The sequence below is a fragment of the Entelurus aequoreus genome, linkage group LG16 (assembly GCF_033978785.1).
Source record: "Entelurus aequoreus isolate RoL-2023_Sb linkage group LG16, RoL_Eaeq_v1.1, whole genome shotgun sequence".
NCBI classification, from domain to species: domain Eukaryota; kingdom Metazoa; phylum Chordata; class Actinopteri; order Syngnathiformes; family Syngnathidae; genus Entelurus; species Entelurus aequoreus.
In genome coordinates, this window is record NC_084746.1 from 33,914,789 (window position 1) to 33,934,507 (window position 19,719).

At 39.8% G+C, this 19,719-nt stretch overlaps 1 pseudogene; it reads right to left on the bottom strand.

Moving 5' to 3' along the window:
* Positions 1-19,359, bottom strand: part of LOC133630870 (solute carrier family 22 member 23-like) — a 101,221-nt pseudogene extending 81,862 nt beyond the window's left edge.
* Between the last annotated feature and the right edge of the window lie 360 nt (positions 19,360-19,719).

Here is a 19,719-nt window from a genome sequence, read left to right on the forward strand (position 1 = left end):
AACGTGCCAAATTCACTGGTTTTGGGTTTTGTACAACAAGTTCGTTTATGAATGCTAAAATGAAATCACAATCAATAGTTGCCTGGTTTCTTTTTTGCATCTGATTAATAAATAATCAAAGTCAAAAATATGTACAAAAAGGAGTATTGTGCAGCATGTGATATCAATAATCAGTGGACACAATTACTGTGCAGCTGCACTTTTCTGAACCTGTTGAACTTTAGAGCTGTGGGTGGGGTCTTAAAGGTGGGGGGCACTGGAGTGGGGGATGTGGATGTCATGAGAGCGAGAAACACTAGAAGAGTGAAAAAAAAGCTTTACAAAAATGTTACACATCTATTATATACAGTATATGATCCCCATACATAAAAGAGATGAAGGAAAATGCAAAGTCTGACTTTTAGAAAAGAGAGAGAGAGAGAGAGAGAGAGAGAGAGAGAGAGAGAGAGAGAGAGAGAGAGAGAGAGAGAGAGAGAGAGAGAGAGAGCTGCATGGTTACTGCCTAGCAACAGTGATTATCAGACACTTCTAAGTTGTACTTCACCCATGGGTGGAAATATTGTAAAGTGGTGGGCGTACAGAGTGGGGGGCTTCAAGACAACATTAAGAAGTCATAGAGTAACAAAAAAAATAGCGAGCATGTGCAACAATACAATTCTGTGCTACCTTAATAAGTTATGCATCGCTTTGTGACTAAAATGGAAAGTCTGGCGGGAAATCAATTGGCCACTACATTAGATACACCTGCACCTGCCTTTACAATGACAATACAACTCAGTTTGTTTGTTTTTTAAGTTGATTATCCTGGATGCAGAGTGCATTTATGGTGTAACGCTGCACTACAGCAAACACAGATCTATGTCACTGCACCACAACCGCAATATTAAACATGTCAGTACAACACTGTCATTAAACTATTTTATAGGTTATGCATGAATATGGCTGCTGTTGTAACAGTGAATACATACAGTAAAAATAATTGTAATGTATAAAAATGAACCTCATATTATATGACAGCCAGTGTATTTGATTATTATATATTATTTACATATATACAAATTATAGAATGTGGTTTAATATATACATATATTCAGCAAAGGCCAAAAGTTTGGACACACCTCATTCAATGTGTTTTCTTTATTTTCATGACTATTTACATTGTAGATTGTCACTGAAGGCATCAAAACTATGAATGAACACAGTTATGTACGTAACAAAAAAGGTGAAATAACTGAAAACATGTTTTGTATTCTAGTTTCTTTAAAATTGTCACCCTTTGCTCGGATTACTGCTTTGCACACTCTTAGCATTCTCTTGATGAGCTTCAAGCACACCTTCCATCCATCTATTTTCTACCGCTTGTCCCTTTCGGGGTTTCAAGCACACATGTGAAGTGAAAACCATTTCAGGTGATTACCTCTTGAAGCTCATCGAGAGAATGGGCATTGAAATGAGAAGGTGTGTCCAAACTTTTGGCCTGTACTGTACCTTAAAAATTTACATTTTAATACATGTGATTGGTATCATTACTGGTATCGGGCGATCTCACTTAAGGATCATTGTATCCGATTAGTCAGCATTAAACCCTGATCAAAACATCCCTAACAAATGTATTTAGTAAGAAAATATAAAGTGCCTTATTGATTATTGCAGGAAGGCGCTGGCGTGGAGGGCACTTAACGGTATGTCAAGAGTGTGGTGCTCGTATCCCTCCCGACACAAAAAGCTTAGTCTACTCCATGCCACTGTGGAGTCTGTCCTCCTGTATGGCTGCGAAAGCTGGACCATGACACACCCTACAGAACTCCCTAGATGAGTGCTACACCAGAATGTTACAAGCAGTTCTGAATGTGGACCAGAACATCCACATCACCAACGAGGACCTATACGGGCAACTGCCGAGGCTCAGCAAGGAGGTTGCAGCTAGGAGGATGAGGCTGGCTGGCTACTGCCACAGACATCGGGGGCCCCCGCAGGCCAGCAGGCTGGTCCTATAGCAAACTAGGCCTGGGCACATTAAGGCCCTTTGAGCTTTTCAATCTGGCCCGCCGGAAATTCCCAAATATTTTTTTTAGATCTTTAAGATGGAAACTGTAGCTGCCATTATGATGTGCAGTGATGTTTTCAAATGACCGTAAGTCTTGAACTATACAAAGTATTTCAATGGTTGGAATCAGCACTTTTGCATGATATATTAGTTACTATGGTAATCTAAGTCACAGCAGCTCAGACGAGGCACCAAGCAGTGTGGGTGGGGAGCGTTTCCACAGAGTGTTTCCAGAGCGAGCCTAAAAATGCAGGTGTCAGGGACAGACGCGGAAGGAGATTTTTACAACAAAGTTCTAAAGCTTAGTGATATATCAGATATCAGATTGTAGGTGGGGGCTTTTTTACCCTTTGAGTTCATATTTCGCTGTGTTTGTTGTATTTTTGTTGTGTTTCGCTTGATTGTAAAATATGTCGATCGAGAGGGGGTGTGACCTTCATATGTTGTCAATATTCAGTGTTTTATCGTTCATAGTTAATATTGTAAATCCCACATTCTTTATTTTCATGTACATTCTGTGTGTCTCATTCAGTAAAAAAAACGTACATTTCCATTCCGTTTTTTAAGGTGGTATGACAGAACGTTTTTAGCATTCAATCAGACATTATTGTGAGCTTTTGTATTAGTGTTCCTAAAAATCAGATATAGCGACCCCCAGAAACATTTTTTTCCGCTAAATTTTGCCCTTCCGAGTCAAAATAATTGCCCAGGCCTGTCCTACAGGAACCGACGCATGGGTATCGATCGAGAGGACGTCGCGCACTAACGTACGTGGACATCCTGAAGACGACTGAGAGAGAGATTATTTCCAGGCTTTAACGGACCATATAAAATGATGTTTGGCCCCCAGATTTGGCAGCCGGGCCTGTGTTTGACACCTATGTTCTAATCTAATAGATACAAACACTAAATGTGATGTATGCAGCACTATGCACCGATTTGTATGATCAACTCTGATCTGCCTTGGACAGGTGATAGCTGTCCCAACAATGACTTCAACAACAATTCAACACATGACAATAAACAATGGAGGCCATGCAGAATTCAGGCTGTTTATAACAGGAAGAGAACAAGCTTTGTTTGAGGAAAAAGTGGCTTTTGTTCACTTCCAATTCCATTCCTGGTGTCACAAGGAAGTGACAGTTCTCCCTCACCCAATCAGTGGACAGCACTGTGTTAAGCTCCACCCTTTGGACACCGTACTCTGCGCAGGGTAACTGCCAATATTGAAACAATACTTTGATATCAGTCATAACTGCAGTAATGCCGTATCCTTCCACGCCCCTTAAAAGTTCACGCACCCCCGTGACATAGCAGCACTTATCAGGAACAAAACTCACACATATGTAGGTTTATCTGTGGCGAACACCAGTCTCTTGACACGGCCAGCGAACGATCGTGTGTGGGGTCAGTGCCGTTTGACAGCTGGGAGTGTTTCAAAGTGTCCCATGCCGATCGGCAGGAGGGAGGGGGGTTAGTTGAGCAGCTGGCTAAACAGAATAAAAGGGACAGAGCAGAGAGGCCCACACGGGTGTACATCCTTCAGTATAATTTTTCACATCCGAAGCCAGAGTGGGTGTATGTCCTTTTTACATAACATCCCCCTTATCACACCCAGCCCATACCATAGCCGGACCGACAACGCTCTGGGGTCTAATGTTTCAGACAACCCAAATGTGAGGCGAGAAGGATTACACACACGTGTAATGATATATTCTCATTTCTCAGGCTCAGTCCAATTAAGGAGGACCCTGAGGAGGGCTTTGACTCAATTAGAACGGCTCTCCACATGAACCACTTTGGATGCTTCGCCACCTTTTGTACACGTTCCTTTCAGTGGGCGCGAGGCGCTTGTGAAACAGAGCGGGCAGATCGTGTGGTGGAAACCGCAAAACAACGGGAACCACATCGGTCTGCGACATTCCTCAGAGTGGGATACAGGTCACACTTCCAGTCTCCTGTGTCTAGGGAAGAGCCATGTTTTTTGGAATGATGTCCAACACAACTAGGCCTAAGGTCATGTTACTTGTACTTTATAAAAGTTACCCTACTATGCAAAATAGACGTTTTAGATTATGTTTACAATTAATCGATTAATTCGATTAGGAAAAAGCTTCAATTTATATTATGTTGCTTCGATTAATCGTTAAATGAGTGTAACTAATAAAAATTAATGAAATCCGGACAGCATGGAGTATCGGGAACTTTAAAGAGTGCACATTAAGCGGTGTGTGCATGTCGTGATCCTAATGTTGATCTATGCACACATGGTAAAAGTGCAACTTAAATCTTGATTGTTCATTTATTTATTTTTTTAAAGAATAAAGGTTATGGCAAGCAGAAACATCATTGTTCATTTTAACTACAGTACAGGCCAAAAGTTTGGACACACCTTCTCATTCAATGCGTTTTCTTTATTTTCATGACTATTTACATTGTGGATTGTCACTGAAGGCATCAAAACTATGAATGAACACATGTGGAGTTATGTACTGAACAAAAAAAGGTGAAATAACTGAAAACATGTTTTATATTCTATTTTCTTCAAAATAGCCACCCTTTGCTCTGATTACTGCTTTGCACACTCTTGGCATTCTCTCAAGCATACCTATGAAGTGAAAACCATTTCAGGTGACTACCTCTTGAAGCTCATCGAGAGAATGCCAGGAGTGTGCAGTGTAAAGAAAACACATTGAATGAGAAGGTGTGTCCAAACTTTAGGCCTGTACTGTATTTTCCCTAAAATATTCATTGAGGCTAGAAAGTGTGTTTTACCCGATTCCTCAATTAATCTAACAAACTAATTTAATAAATTACTCGATTGCTAAAGTAATCAATAGCTGCGACACTATTTAACAGTAATGCGTTTTCATAGAATGTGTCTGTTGTCATTGTTCTCGGCGCTTTTGGGGTGAAAGGCACTTACTGTCGGTCGATTTTGAAGTTTCGAATTTTCATGACGTGATAAAGGAATTACCCAGCGAGGAGAGGCATCCAAAACTGTGTGCAAAACCCCGTCTCCAACTTTGTAACAACATGAATAAGTCATAAAAGATTGAAATCATCAAAGGTCACCTTTAAAAAAAAAATCCTGGCTCTGTGTTATGAGCGCTTTTTGTTGACATCACAGACTATTTCAACTCAAGTGACAGGGGCAGTTTAGGTCAAAGGTCAAAGTGGCTTACATGTTCTCTCCCTAAATACCGGTCACAATTGTCCCGCTTCTAGGAATGATTGTCCTAAATCTGAGTGCACGTACCTAATTACATAAAGGTCTTACGGCTCAGTGCAAGGTTCTTCACTGTCAGTGAGCCTATTTTAAACCACTTTCAGGAAGGTCCTACAACAGTGGGTTTAAGTCTAAGAGACTGAGGGCAGCGAGAAAACGGAGCCCTGTAACAAAGTTGAAACGGTGGAATACGATATATCAGCAACAAAATCAACAAACGATATTTCATTTGTTTATTTGTGTCCTCTCTATCCTCAAATGTTAAACCGATGAGCAACCAGCAGTGGTTACGGTCACCGATACGGTATCTTAGCAATAGCACAAACTAGGCCTGGGCGATATATTGATTTTATCGATATATTTTGTTGCATCCATCCATCCATTTTCTAGCGCTTGTCCCGCTCGGAGGTCGCGGGGTGCTGGAGCCTATCCCAGCTGGGAAGATTTAAAAATTTAAAAAACATTCTAGTCGAGCCCCTTAGGAGCTTCCAGAGCTTGCGCCTCCTCTTCTTACTTCCTTAGCGGCACACATAGCAAAACATGGCTAATGCTAACGAGAGCGAGATATTTGCTCGAAAAATTTTTAAGTGTTGTCAGTACTTTGGTTTAGCGGCAACAGGCGTGGAACAAGTGACTGCACGGTGCAAAGTTTGTTTCAAAAAGGTATCAGCACAACAAACATTCCAGCATCTGAAATAGAAGTGTGGAAGTACAAGTCTTACCGAGGCGAACAAGAGACAACAACAAACAAACTACGAGCTAAAAATCACCTTACACTGGTGGAATTATTTACACAAGGTATGTAGGATGAGAAAAAAGCACAATGCGTAGACACAGCCAAGATGTGTGAATGAAAAAGGATGGATTTTTTTCTTTACTTCCTGAAACAAACTATAGTCCTCTCAACAACTTCATTATTTATTTGGATACAATGTATAATGCTACATTTTTATTTACAGAAGTATGTTATTCAAGACAGAAGTTTGACGGTTGCACTTTATTAACCTCAATGTTAGAGATTATTTATTTGCATGCAATGCGCAAAAAGAAAAAACTAATTAGAGTTAGATACAGTGTATGCAGTGTCATTTCAAACTACTAGTTTTTTAATTAAATTAAATAAAAACTTGTTTTGAATTATCTCTGTCATTTGTATTCAATGGTTTCTTTAAAAAGTAGGGGGAAAAAAGAAAATCGGGGACTTTATTTTTAGGCCATATTGTCCAGGCCTAGTAGAAAGTATTGAAAACATACCATGACCAGCCCAAGATGGAAGTAGCAGAGATCAAATTACTCCTTGTCACCTCTCAGCACATCACAATAATCCTGTCCTTGACAACCAGGGATTATTGTCCCATCGCTGGGAAATAATTTATGTCAATTTGAATAAAAGTCTGCTGTAGCTCAGGCAAAAAGTCATATTGCTGTACATAGACTGTCGATGTAATATTATTGTATCAAAGCAGGAGCATGGCCGTAACTAACATTGAGGACACAGAGGTCATGTCCTCTGTATTTTTTTTAGGTGACAAAAAGAAGATATGATTGACACAAAATGTACTTTGTGCGTGCTGTACTGTACCGTGCCTGTACAGCACCATGCGATCATCTTCTCACAATATACGATCTTTGGTCAGGCACTGCCGGCTGCAACTTTAGCAACGTAACGTAATGAAATCCACTCTTACTATGAACATCATCTGATCCCAAATTGGCTGTCAACATAACATTAACATCAAATTAAACTGACCTAACTTACATTTTTGTTTTTTTGTTGTTTTTTTAATTTTATCTCCTTCATTGATGTGTATTTTTGATCAATAGACAATTAAACTCTAACAACAAAACACATTAACACACCTATGCTTGAGAAGGAACAGGATGAAGAAAATCTTATATTTCCTGCCCCCTTCAACATAATAAGTAGTTGGTTTCATCTGAATAAAATTGATGTGAAACGCTGACGGGAAAATACCGTTGTCATGTCAGCCAGGTTCTGCTCACAGAGATCAAACTTAGCTGCGCATGTCAAATGTGAATTATTGAATGACAAGGCCCTTCATATGAAATTTTACCCCAAACATACTTCTGGCCCTCTGTCACTAATAATATGAAAACTTTCTCAAACCAGTTGCTAATCAGAAGGTTGTGGGTTCAATCCCGGTCATAGTTGAAACAACGGAAATGTTTTAATAATGTTAAAATTGTTTAATATGCGAAACTTCAGCATATTAATAAAAAAGTGAACGGTTACAAAATCATGCTGATTGTCAAAGATGCTTTGAAAATCTGCTTTACGGTATGTGTGTGTTGGCCCTATTTTTAGGAACACTAATACAACACCTCACAATAATGTCTGATTGAAAGCTAAAAACGTTATGACACACCGCCTTAAAAAACAGAATGGAATTTTACATTTGTTTTAACTGAATGAGACACCCAGAATGTACATGAAAATAAACAATGTGAGATTTACAATATTAACTATGAACGATAAAACACTGAATATTGACAACATATGAACATCACACCTCTTCTCGATCGACATATTTTACAATGAAGCGAAACGCAACAAAAATGCAACAAACACAGCGAAATAAATATACATTCAGATGTATCGGATATATCACTAAGCTTTAGAATTTTGTTGTAAAAATCTCCTTTCGCGTCTGTCCCTGACACCCGCATTTCAGGATGGCCACTCTGGAAACACTGTGGAAACGCTCCCCACCCACACTGCTTGGTGCCTCATCTGAGCTGTTGTTACTTACATTACCATAGTAACTAGTGCATCATGCAAAAGCGCAGATTCCAACCATTGAAATACTTTGTATAGTTCAAGACTTGCGGTCATTTGAAAACATCACTGCACATAATGATGGCAGCTAAAGTTTCGATCTTAAAGATCTAAAAAAAATTATTTGGGAATGTCCGGCGGGCCAGATTGAAAAGCTTAACTGGCCGCATGCGACGCCCAGGCCTTAATTTGCCCAGGTCTGTGTTAGATAATATAACATGTGATAGTTCTACCTCAACTGAAAGCTATTGTTATTCTGGAAATTAATTGTGTTGCTCAAGGTAATATTTATATGGTGCTGCAATACACATGATTTCAGCCTTTCAAAGTTCCTCTTGGACCACCAATTTTGTCAAATCCAAGTTATGGCCCTGAGCAGAAGGTCATATTGTTCACCATATACACAGTAAACAAACAGACTTTAAAAAAGGACTTTAAACTTTAAAGGACATGTGATTCACTTTACTTAGCGTAGCTGTGGAGCCAATGGTCACACCATATCAGTGGTATGACCATTGGCTTTGCTCCAATAGTTGTGGGATTCAACCGCAGGTTCCTCACAGTTCAGCCTGTCCCAACGTTCACGTTGCTTGCGCATGATCATAAGAATCCTTGTCACATGGCGTGCGCCTGTGCGTGTGGGAGTATATGTGTACTCTTGGCCAGTGTTGACACTTGCCTTACTTACAGTGTGTCACGGATAGCTGAACCCAATTGTGACCACACAGTCCAAACACAGGCAGAAATGCTAAGTCATCAGTTCCTGTTGCCATGTCACATCCTATTTTTCTCTACTTGGGAGACAGGAATATGTGGCAATGCACACAAGGTAGATCACATGTTGGCCAGGGGCTGGTCGTGTTTGTGCAGCCTTGTTCTATTATGTGGCAATTATTTTAAATATGTATTTCCTACTTAATATAAAAAGGTGATACATAAATGTATCTCATAATATTGGAGATAGTGCTTGCCCTGTGTTACTGCTCCAAGTGACTTCCTGCCAACTGTCATTCAAACAACACGGTGGGCTTGATTGTCATATGGCGTTTTTTCACTGGGATTTTCTCCCTTGCAATGAGAGGTCATGACCAGAACCAAGAACATGACATAAACTTACTCTATATTGCTTTATGGGAATGAGTCTTTAGTGTACCTTTTCCTGCTGCCTTTCTGTCCACAGACATTCAAATAGCACAGTGGACATGACTGGGATATGCCACTTTTGTGTTTTGGACAACAATTGAGTGTGCCCTAGAAATTCCGCAATGGGGTTAATGTCATTCGTGCTCCTGTTCATGCTTTCTTCCTACCCGCTGTCAATCAAAAAACAATTATACATTTGCCCAGTAGCAAGAGAGCTTACTGCAGCATGAATGTGACAAACTTATTTTATACTACTTTTTGTGGTCATGCCCGTAGTGTTCCAGTTAAATTCATGCCCACCGATTGATATGCCAATTTTCTCTCACTGGCACCAAATTTTTGGCTAAGAACAAGAGGCTGTCCAAACAAGTGACATACTGTAAGCGGGATCAAAACTCTGTCAAACATCTCATTCTTGGAAGATGCCTTTAGTGTTCCTTTCTGCCCACTGACTGGCACATGGCATCATTTTGTCACTGGGATTTCTCACACCAAATGATAGACAACGATAACTGACAAACTCGTCATCAATAATTTTGGATTAGTGCCCTTAATATTCCTGTTTCTGCTGACTTGCTAAACTACTGACTGCTGTATGCCATTTTTTTGACTTGGCTTTGGCACAACAAATAAAAGTGTGCTCCACAAATTCTGCCCAACAACAAACATGTGACATGAACAAGAATCTAAGCAATTCAGTCCATTTCTAACTGTACTTGCTAGAATGTGTGAAGTTTCACAGTGAATGTAGAATATTTGATGTCGTAAAGTGATTTCCCTGGTATATAGACTACAAAGGTAATTTGTGCCCCATCATTTTGTCCATAAACACAATAATTTCCTGGTGATCACATTGTTACCAGGTAAACATGCGTGTGATCTTTTACTAACCATTCAGGTATAGCAGCAGCAACATGACATTCTAGGGGTGTATGCAAAGGCAACATAAATACAGTATGAGCAGATGGAGGTGACACCAGCATGAGAGGATCAGCCAAGCTTTAAAAAAATATATACAGTATATAAATAAAGTAAGGACTTAAGTTTGTCTCCCAGCAAGATATTTTACGACTTAGCCACTTCCTGCAATAGTCTGGCCAGATGATTAAATCAACCATCCTTCACTTTCTTACTAGATTGCTGCACTTTGCTGTGTTTAAATCAGACATCGTGAGAGATAAGCAGATGGGCTGTTGGCACCATGATGGACAGGAGCCCAGGCTACCATTAGTGAAGAGATGCTTCAAAGCCTGGCATCACAACAGACCGTGTATGCTGATAAGCCTACAAAACTCTTCTGAAGGGAAAGACTCTGCAAATGAACACAAGTTGCTTTCCCATTGCCTGCCAGGAGCTGCAAGTTAATCAATTTGGACTATTCTGTATTGATTCCCTGTGTGGGGCAAGTGTTGAAGATTTGATTATCTAATCATGTTCATTTTAAAGATAAAGTTTAAACTTCCTATGCAGATTGCATTTAGATACAAGCATGGGCTCACCAATCAGAAATGTAAACATGATGTGGAAAATGACCCAGAACGAACCCGGGATGAATACGTTTGGTTTGGGCTTCTACAAAAGGGAGGGAGAGGCATGATGTTTGGGCAGGAGTTGCATTATTCCAGAGCGTGCGTACTAATGACCTTTTGCCCTAAATCAAAAGGCTCCTATCTATTATACCCACTGGTGTGCCACTGGCAAATTCCACTAGACTTGTCAATATGTGCTTGTGCACAAGTGTCAAACTCAAAGCCAGCAAAAGCTTTGAAATATTACACATAAGACACACACCGTAGGAGGACATGCTAACCACTAAGCTAGAGCTCTTGGTCGTAAACAAAGTTGGGCGAATGGATACAAATATCTACAGTAAAAATACCAAGTATAGAAATATATAGTCAAACTACAGTGGTTAGATCAACATTTTTCCAATTTCAAAAAGACAGAAGAGCTTTAAGGACTGAATCTTTAATAGTAAAGAGTACATTTGTAGTATCGCCCAAAACTAATGTTTAGTATCCAAACAACAGAAGACTAAGTGTTTATTACTTTTTAAAATAAGTATATATGTTACAACAAAGTGTAACCAGATAAGCCTGGCCTATTAATCGATTTTATTGATAAATTCAAGTTTGTTATAAAAAATGTTTATCCGTAGCTTTCACCCTCCCTTTCATTGCCTTAGTGAAGATTCAGACAAACACACACACAGACAGCTACAACATGGCTACTGCTAACGTAAACAAGAGCGAGAAAGAAAAGAATACCGTATTTTTCGGAGTATAAGTCGCTCCGGAGTATAAGTCGCACCGGCCAAAAATGCATAATAAAGAAGAAGAAAAAACATATAAGTCGCACTGGAGTATAAGTCGCATTTTTTGGGGATATTTATTTGATAAAACCCAACACCAAGAATAGACATTTGAAAGGCAATTTAAAATAAATAAAGAATAGTGAACAACAGGCTGAATAAGTGTACGTTATATGACGCATAAACAAACAACTGAGAACGTGCCTGGTATGTTAACGTAACATATTATGGTAAGAGTCATTCAAATAACTATAACATATAGAACATGCTATACGTTTACCAAACAATCTGTCACTCCTAATCGCTATATCTGATTATATCTTATACGTCTAGTCTCTTACGTGAATGAGCTAAACAATATTATTTGATATTTTACGGTAATGTGTTAATAATTTCACACATAAGTCGCTCCTGAGTACAAGTCGCACCCACGGCCAAACTATGAAAAAAACTGCGACTTATAGTCCGAAAAATACGGTAGTAAAGTCAGTGGTTTGGATTTGTGACAATAGGGGTGGGACAAGTGACTGCACGCTGCAAAGTTTATTTATAAAAGACAGCAGCACAACAATATTCAAGCATCTGAAAAAGAGGCATTCAGCCAAGTGGGGGAAATGCAACAGGAAGACAAACAAGACCGTAACGACGAACAAACAAATTCCGGCTAAAAAGCAGCTTACTGAGGCGGAATCGTTTACTTAAAGTAACTAAAGCAGTCGCTTTGTACGTTGCTAAAGATGTGGCACCGAAAAAGTGGAAAAGCCTGTGTTTGCACCTACTAAAACTAAAGAACCCTCTCAATGTTGGAGTTTATTATTTATTTGCATATAATGTATAATGCTACATTTTTGTGAAGAGAAGTATTTAATAAAAAAAATATTTAAATTGCACTTTATTGATCTCAATACTGCAGTTTCTTTATTGGCATGTAAAGTGCAATGTTACATTTTTGTTTCCAGAAGTATTGTACACAGGACAGAAGTTCTGCCTCCCAGAGCAGGCTCTTAATTTTAGTTTGTTGACAATTATTCTACAGGGTTTCCCCTACACGTATTTCATCAATACCTTTCATCACCTTAAAAAAAAAAGTTTTTCACATGAAAACAAATTTAAGTAATATATCGTATGAACGTATAGTCTATATTTTATGCACGGTTGGCCATAATTAGCCTGAAAAACATCTCAAATATCAAAAATGTTCCTGTATGCTTTATTTTGTAAAAACGCATCTGAATCGCCTGTCAGCATAAGCGCTACAGCTGGTCGCACACGCGATTGACCCTGGAACAGAGTTGGAACTTGGCAAAAGTGTGAGGACGGGAAAAATTGAATTTCACGTTAATTCAAGCAATTCTTGTTCAAGCCTGTAAAAACCACCCTAATTTTGACCTTACAAACGACTATAACGTCTCTCTTTACTCAGTGTGCGTTTTGAACTTCCGTTTGTACATCTCTGTTTGGGAGACACCTCATGCGTGTGTGGGTTTTCTCCAGGTACTCTGGCTTCCTCCCACATTCCGAAAATGTACATGTTAGGTTAAATGGAGACACTAAATTCTCTACAGGTATGAATGTGAGTGTAAAAGACTGTCTATTTGTGCCCTGCAATTGGCCCTGTTAATTTTCGTTAGCTTCTCAATGAACTGGTCTATTATAGTTGGCATTAAGCTTGCCGCATTACAGCCTTATTGCTTTTTTTCAGTTCATTCAAAACTGTTTAACGTGATTCCTCCATGTATGTGCACGTCATATGTAAATGAATGTTCATTCTTTTGTTTGCTTAGTTTTACCATGACTTCATTGTGGAGAATATCTATAAACCGCCTCAAGTTATCTTTTTCCAACTTTAATTCAAAACACGACATAGTTGGCAAACTAAATTCCAACAGCCAGGGAGGGCATAGTAAAGTGTAACCAGTGTTACATTTTACGATGAACAGCAACAATAAAGAAAAAAGGCAAAACAGTATAAGAACAAATATAGGTTAATTAATACCAATAACACAGATTTGTTTTTAAATATATCTATTACATTTGTTTGGAAATGAAAAATATAAAATAAATGCATCATTACAGATTAAATTAATCATGACGTCATACATACGGTCATATTGGCCACGTCTTCAAACCCCGATACATACATTATATATATATATATATATATATATATATATATATATATATATATATATATATATATATATATATATATATATATATATATATATATATATATATATATATATATATATATATACAGTATATATATATATATATATATATATATATATACAGTATATATATATATATATATATATATATATATATATATATATATATATATATATATATATATATATATATATATATATATATATATATATATATATATATATATATATATATATATATATAGGCAATTTGGGGGAAACCCAGACTCTATTCTAAGTGCAATTTATATTTGTTCTAAAAAGTACAACTTTTATTAACTTCATCAAAATTTGAATTTTGCTAGGAGTAAGATGCAGTGTATGTTCAGGCCATGTATCCCTGTAAATTGTGGCATTGCTTGTCTCCTTTCCAACTACTAGTTTTTGTATCAAATACCAGCAGAGATAGTTATTGAAATATTTGTCATGTTTATTGGTTTCTGTAAGAAGTAGGAGGGAAAAAAATCTTAATTCGGTATTCGAGATTAGAGCTGGGCAGAAATAAATGTATATTTGAGACAATACCTTCACATACCACTATCTTTTGATGTGCTTTTGTTATGGCTAGGGCTGCAACTAACGATTAATTTGATAATCGATTAATCTGTCTATTATTACTTCGATTAATCGATTAATAATCGGATAAAAGAGACAAACTACATTTCTATCCTTTCCAGTATTTTATTGAAAAAAACCAGCATACTGGCACCATACTTATTTTGATTATTGTTTCTCAGCTGTTTGTACATGTTGCAGTTTATAAATAAAAGGTTTATAAAAAATGTTTTTATTAAAAAATAAATAAATAAAAATTGCCTCTGCGCATGTGCATAGCATAGATCCAACGAATCGATGACTGAATTAATCGCCAACTATTTTTATAATCGATTTTAATCGATTAGTTGTTGCAGCCCTAGTTATGGCCATTTGCTCGTCTATGCGCCTGATGGGCAAAGCACAGGGCAATCTCTTCGGCTCAACCCCGCCTCTTGCGTATTTACATAGGCTTTTCTGACACACAATGATGCAACACAACAAACATTTCAAAAGAATATGGCGGCTCCAATGATGCAATGCTTTGGTCACTGACTGCATTTGGCTACTGGTGAGCGATTGCAGCTTTATTTAAACGTACACCAATTTGCTCGAGAAGCTATCTCTATCCATGTAGGGACTTTATCACTAATTTCATCCGTTTGTTGTTCAGTTCTGTTATCTACTTAGCACAGCAGCTAGCGATAGCTCCTCTCTGCTGCTTGCTCGAAGAAGAGTAGCTTTAAACTGAATAGCCAGCAGCCTTCACCGCAGTCACAGGAGTGAGGCTATAAACCTAACGTTAATGAATTAAGTTAACGAAAATTGCTTTGACATTGTAACGGCTAACTATTTACTTCAGAATAAGCAAAACACTACGTAGAACAGAAATAATCTGAGTACTCTCGACACTGATTATCTAGCCATAGAACACTTACGCAATCTTGAACACTTTGCAAATTTGAAGATATCGGTGTATATTGTATATCGCCATTTGGCCTAAAAGTACCGGGATATCAGTTTTGGTCCATATCGCCCAGCCCTAATCGAGATTTTATTTTAAGGCCATATACCCAGGCCTATAACCAGAATTTAACAGTACATTAGCAAGTCGATTAAGTATACCGTAATTTTCGGACTATTAGGCGCACTTAAAATCCTTTCATTTTCTCAAAAATCGACTGTGCGCCTAATGTACAGAATAATTCCGGTTGTGCTTATCGATCTCGAAGCAATTTTATTTGGTACATGGTGTAATGATAAATGTGACCAGTAGATGGTAGTCACACATAAGAGATATGTGTAGACTGCAATGTGACGCCAGTAAACAACACCAAAACTTTGAATGTTCCATTGAAAATAAAGAATGTTACACTCGGCACTCAAAAATCTGTCAAAAGGTTTTAGTTTGACTTTGAAGCCACACCGCTTGATGGATTGTCGGCCCATTACGGCTACCGTAGTAAGAGATACAAGTATTACTATGGTGTGTGTATAAGGACCGCAAAATGGCACCCATTAGCAGACATATTATCTGGCGTTTGTTTCACAATATTATGCAAAACCAACTTTTCTTACCTTCTGGTACCTGCTGATATGCATTTGAGATCTGCATAAGTCCTGAAAGTTTGCACAAGTCCGCCACTGTAGTCCGTGCCGATACCGTAGTCGATAAGCTTCTTCTTTTTCTCTATCTTCTTGTTATGGGGCATTCACCCTATGCTGTTGCCATTTCTAATATAAAGTAGCGTAAAGTTCTAACTTATATCTCGCTATGGAAGCGCTAAAAACTACCACTGTAGTGAGTTTACATAATTCACCCACGGAACATTAGTTATTAGAGAGTTCCGTTCGGACGGTTTTTCACGGGACACATTTCCGGCGTTGTTGTTGCACTAGTGAGCCACGGATGAGGAGATGCTGCTCAGTTATTGATTGAAGTAAAGTCTGAATGTCATTAAAACAGTTAGCTCCATCTTTTGACACTTCTTCCACTCCCGTCCCTGCACGCTACACCGCTACAACAAAGATGATGGGGCGAAGACGCTGTCGAAGGTGAGCCACGTAAATAAGACCACCCACAAACGTGAAGCGACTTGAAGATGGTCTGTAAAACATAATCTATGCAACATTTTGACCAAAGAACCACCATTACATGTTATGTAGACCACAAGGAAGTATTTTAAAGACCTACTGAAATGAAATTGTTTTATTTAAACGGGGATAGCAGATCCATTCTATGTGTCATACTTGATCATTTCGCGATATTGCCATATTTTTGCTGAAAGGATTTAGTAGAGAACATCGACGATAAAGTTCGCAACTTTTGGTCGCTGATAAAAAAGCCTTGCCTGTACCGGAAGTAGCATGACGTCGCAGGTTGAAGGGCTCCTCACATTTCCCCATTGTTTACACCAGCAGCGAGAGCGATTCGGACCGAGAAAGCGACGATTATCCCATTAATTTGAGTGAGGATGAAAGATTCGTGGATGAGGAACGTGAGAGTGAAGGACTAGAGTGCAGTGCAGGACGTATCTTTTTTCGCTCTGACCGTAACTTAGGTAAAAGGGCTCATTGGATTCCACACTTTCTCCTTTTTCTATTGTGCATCACAGATTTGTATTTTAAACCACCTCGGATACTATATCCTCTTGAAAATGAGAGTCGAGAACGCGAAATGGACATTCACAGTGACTTTTATCTCCACGACAATACATCGGTGAAGCACTTTAGCTACGGAGCTAACGTGATAGCATCGTGCTTAAATGCAGATAGAAACAAAAGAAATAAGCCCCTGACTGGAAGGATAGACAGAAGATCAACAATACTACTATCAGGAGACACCGAACCAAACACTGGACCTGTAACCATACGGTTAATGCTGTGCCGCCTACCGAAGCCTAGCAATGCTGTTGCTAACGACGCCTTTGAAGCTAACTTAGCTACGGGACCTCATCAGAGCTATGATAAAAACATTAGCGCTCCACCTACGCCAGCCCTCATCTGCTCAACACCCGTGCTCACCTGCGTTCCAGCGATCGATGGCGCGACGAAGGACTTCACCCGATCATCGATGCGGTTGGCGGCTAGCGTCGGATAGCGCGTCTGCTATCCAACTCAAAGTCCTCCTGGTTGTGTTGCTGCAGCCAGCCGCTAATACACCGATCCCACCTACAGCTTTCTTCTTTGCCGTCTCCATTGTTCATTAAACAAATTGCAAATATTCACCAACACAGATGTCCAGAATACTGTGGAATTTTGCGATGAAAACAGAGCTGTTTGTATTGTGATACAATGTGTCCGAATACTTCCGCTTCAACCATCGACGTCACGCGCAAACGTCATCATACATAGACGTTTTCAACCGGAAGTTTCCCGGGAAATTTAAAATTGCACTTTATAAGTTAACCCGGCCGTATTGGCATGTGTTGCAATGTTAAGATTTCATCATTGATATATAAACTATCAGACTGCGTGGTCGGTAGTAGTGGGTTTCAGTAGACCTTTAAATTTAGAAAAAAATCATAATATGACCCCTTTAATGCGCCTTTTGTATGAAAAAAGACCTGAATAGACCCGCTCATCGGCAGTGTGTCTTATAGTCCGGTGCGCCCTATGGTCCAGAAAATACGGTAGTATTGAGAAAATAACAACATGAAATGACGTGATAGGTTACTGCATACAAATTAGGAGCCTTTGCAAATGGTTCTGTTTTAATTTACATGCCGATATATTGATTGATTGATAGATATTGTGATATTTATGATTATTATAGAGGGCTGCATTATATATCGCAATATACAGTTTAGGTTATATCGCAAATCACTACTCTACATTTGAACAGTGTTATTGTATATGAGTCACAGTTACAAGGTACCATGTGTCTTTAACACCCCATGCAGCTGTAATGCTTATATATAAAGTGACAAATGTAGGTTGAATATTAGAAATAGTGACTGGAGTACAAAGGAGGGTGTGATGGCACCAAGAGACCAAAACATGTGGAAAGTGGGAGGGTTACAAGCTGTGGAACAAGGCTCGGGGATCCCTTTGTGCCTGTTGAAATTGCCAAATGAATGAATGAATGCGCGTCTTACCTTGGTGACCACATTCTGTACGAGCCCCGTGTGCAGCTCAAAGGTCCACGCTTGGCACATGCACTGTTTGTCACCCGTGTCGTTGTGGCTGCCGGCCGCCCTCTCGCTCGCATTCTGGGCCACCCCCGACGCCCAGGAGCGGGCCCACGTCCCGTTGCTGCCCGGTGTGCTGGTGCTCGCGGCGGCTGTAGTAGTAGCCGCGGCGGTGGTGTTGGCGAGGGGCAGGATGCATGTGTTGTTGGGCTGAGCGAGCAGGAAATTGTCCGAGTTCTGACTGAATCCGATGAAGAGCGCCGGAATCCATGTCAGCACAATCAGCTGTTTCTGGTACTTCCCGAAGCCGCCGAGGAAGGGCAGAACCGAGCCGTCGACGCGCGTCAGGGGCACCGGCGGCGACGTGCTATCCGGGGACACGAAGCCGTTCTCCGGCTGATGGTCGTCGGTGTCGAGCTGCACCACGTCCATCGCGGTTCCGCCGGTGGATGCCTCCTCGGTTGTGTTCGGGAAGGAGGGGTTGCAGTGCGCGCCCCCTCCTCCTCCTCCTCCTCGTCCTCCGCCTCTCCCCCCCACCCTGTCGGCTCCACAATGCGTCAATGCGTGGAGCTCCAGCGGGGAGCCTCGCCAAGTGGACTGGAAACGAGACGCACCCCTTTTACTGTCGGGAAGCACTTCCTCCCCTGACCGTGTCTGCATGCGGCAGCGGGCACGCCGACGCTCACACTGCGGCTCACCGACTATATCACGACTTCCCCACAGTCGCCCGGTTCTTCCCGTTGGCGCCGGCGGACGGAGCGAGCCCAGTTCCCGGAAGTGAGAGGCAGGTAACACACCTGCACGTAAAGTGGCCTGGAGAGGCGGACTCACCGAACATGGCCGCAAGGAGGACGGACTTCCTCCTTGCGGCCATACAAAGAAAAACGCGGGAACTCTGTCTTTCTTTTAATGTTGTTTTACTCGCAGAACAACGGCGTAGTTGGCTTCATATAGAGGTAGATATGAACAACAGTATGTATACCAATATAGTAATTTTTTTACATCTCGATACCAACATTTACAGGATATAGTCTTTTTCCTAAATGTATACATTTGTATATAAACCTCCTACCTGTGGATGCGGGGGTGTGGTCAATATGACGGCATACAATTAGCATAATCTGCAATGATGCATATATATTTTTAAAAAGGCTAAACAAGTTATACATACTTTTAAAAACAAATCTGTATTATTTATGAGTGTTAACATACAATTTTTCTGTATGTTGTTTTACTCTAATTTTAAATTGTTGCTGCTCATTGTTGAGGTTTGTCCAAGTTTCAGTGCAATCCTTTCAGTGACTTTTGCTTTATTAAA